This window comes from Chrysochloris asiatica, unplaced genomic scaffold (assembly GCF_000296735.1).
Source record: "Chrysochloris asiatica unplaced genomic scaffold, ChrAsi1.0 scaffold00060, whole genome shotgun sequence".
Classification (NCBI taxonomy): Eukaryota; Metazoa; Chordata; class Mammalia; order Afrosoricida; family Chrysochloridae; genus Chrysochloris; species Chrysochloris asiatica.
The window spans coordinates 4,239,681-4,242,531 of record NW_006408578.1 but is presented as its reverse complement, the minus strand read 5'-3'; the positions used below and the strand labels follow the sequence as shown (position 1 = coordinate 4,242,531).

Sequence of the window (2,851 nt, the reverse complement as noted above, 5' to 3'; positions counted from 1 at the left end):
ATGCAAAACCCCCATTTTCTGCAATTGTTTGACCAAGACAGAAACCCGGGACTTAGTGTAAGAAAAGAATTGTACAGAATCTGACAAAATGGTCTGAATGAAGCCACTATGGCAGTCTTCTCATCAGGAGGTGTGCTCCTCACCCAAGGCAGCATACTTGCAGAGGCTGTTCCAAAACTGCTCTCAGCAGAACCAAATACCGATACTGACGGAAAATTGGATTCTCACCCACATCACTTTGCTTAGGGTCGGGACTTAATCCTTTAGTTAGAAGGCTCCATTTCTCATAAGGGAAACTGTTTTGATGGTAATCAGACTGACTCACTTAAAAAGAAAAAAAAAAATCCCCATTCCAATCCCCATAGACCAAAAGGCTTTACCAAACAGGGCACAGCAGAGTATAGCTGCAGAATTTATTTTTAGATCCTTTTGCAATGCAGTAGTTGTCTTTCACTTCAAATCATCTGGTCCCTAGCTGCCCCCACCCACCCGTCTGTGTCCCACACGTGCAGTCCTGATGCTGTAAGTCATCATTTCTCAGCATTTAGTGTTAGCAAGCATGTGCTCATATCTTGGACTTCTCCTCTTGTTGAAAGATCGCCAGGTTTTCTTTGGCTGGAGTTGGGATTCACTCTCTTCATTTGACATCATAATCTCTACCGTACTAAAATGTGCAAACCATGTGTGGTTCTTCAGAAGGAGGAAAATTAGTTTTGTCTTATTGCGAGTTTCACATGCTTTTAATGATCACTGAACAGTGGACAGCTAGGGCAGGAATCTTTCCTTGGTTGTGTCTTGTAGGTTTGGCTTTGTCCTGATAATTCCTAGTTGGACAGAGGCAATGACTAAACAAAGGTTTGAAGGAGTCACTTTTTTCAGAGTACACCCACTCCTCACTTAGCAACATGGTGAGGTTCCAAAGACCAGCTTGTTATGAAATATCAGCATTATGTGAAAATGGAGGATGATCGATCATATCTTTACAAAACTGCCAAACCACTGCAATTCCTGGCCCTGCCCAGTTGATGCAAAACCATTAATGCTCACAGCCAACATGACTCTCACCTCACGATTCGACGTTCACTACTGTCAAATGACCATGGTTAACGTGTAAAATCATTAAGAAAGTGCATTTGCTACTATTGCCATTAATGTGAAATGTCAGGTAACAAGATAGTTGGTAAGTGAGGCAGGAACCAGTGTAACTATAGGCAGCTTTAGGACAGCTTTCTTCTGAGTGTGGTGTTTGGTTTTGGTTTTGTTTTTTGCCAGCATAAAGTACTTTTATTGTGATAATAAAACTTGAAATTCTTATGTGGTGCAGAAGATGGGAAGAGGATGGGGCAGTAGCAACTTCTCTCACCAAATCACTGCACAGGACAGCAAAGGGTGAGAGGGGGATGGAAAAGCCAGGAAACTTTTGAGATCAGCAGGGGGAGCTGAGCATCAAAAAGCAGGAGATGCTGAAGCTGCAATGACCAGCCTCATTTTCTAAGAGAACACTCAAGGATTGGTCATAGTGGCTGGGCTTTCATTGGGTGTTACATGTCTACAAACAGCACCTTCAATTTAAACTTTTCAATTAAAGTTCTTAAAATTTAGGAAGTGGTAGAGTTTTGATAGTTATGAAATTATAAAAGTCCTGAAAAGCTGTTAGAAAAACTATAGGATGGCCAAAAAAAAGGCAAACCAGGACACAAAGGCAGCTTCAGAGGTCCATGCTGCCAGGGGACAGATATCTGTAGTGTCCACTAACACAGTGGAAACCATCTGCTTTCAAAATGCATAAGGTTTAAAGGGAAGGTGAGTAGAGCCAGGGAAGACAAAGGCGCTCCGCTTCCCCACTTCAGTTTGGGGTAGCGCTTTGAATTCAAATCAAGGACATCTCGCAACTTGGAGAAAAATTCAGCCTTCAATGCCTCATATCTGCTATGGCTTTGCAGTGCAGTAGCACAAAAGTTTCATCCAAAAAATTAAGTTCTTATACCCTCCTCCCACCCCCATATGCTTAATTGAAAACCTAGATCCAAAAGACTGAATCTTCACCCCAAAACCAGAGCAAAATAAAATGAGTAATTGAGGTGGATGGCATATAGTTTAACTCACCATATACACAAGGAGAAAGGCGAAGAGGAAGCGGAGGTGTCAGAAGCAAAGCTGAGTGATGGAACACATTCAGTCAGGGATGATGTTTATAGAAAAAGTGTAAATGAACGTCGGGGAAAGCTCCATGCGGAGTCATGTGCACGTGTCTGGAGGTACCAGATCCCTCCATGGCAGATCCAAGAAGAGGGAGCTAAGGGACAAGGCCATTCTTGTCATTCCAGTTTTAGAAGCTCCACATCAAAGACAAGAGTGGCGTTTGGTAGGATGATGCCTGGGTGCCCAGTGGCACCGCAGGCATAGTCTAGGGAGATGGTCAGTTTGGCTCTCTGCCCCACACTTATCTGGGCAACCCCTTCTTCCCAGCCTCTGATCACCTCTTGCTTGCCTAGCATAAACTTAAAGGGCTTGTCTCTGTCCCAGGAGGAATCAAATTTCATTCTGTCTTCAAGGATTCCTGTGTAGTGTACCACGCAGGTCTGGCCGCGCTTCAGGAACATGTGCCCTCTCCGGGGGAGATGGTCTCCACCTGCACTCCCATGGCTGCAGCGGACATTGGGTAGGCATCATAGATCAAGAGTCTTTTATAAATGAGGGAGGACTGAATTCTCAGAACTCTCCATCATTTCATGGTCTCCTCCTTTTGTTGAGAGCAGGTAGGTGGTGGAGAATTGAAATCGGGTTTTTACAGGTCTGACAGCTGAATGGTGACATCTAAGCCCCTTCTCACAGACCAGTCTGAGACAAA

General features: G+C 44.1%; 1 pseudogene; it reads right to left on the bottom strand.

Moving 5' to 3' along the window:
- Positions 1–2,238: 2,238 nt before the first annotated feature.
- Positions 2,239–2,644, bottom strand: LOC102839462 (annotated as a pseudogene).
- Positions 2,645–2,851: the final 207 nt, after the last annotated feature.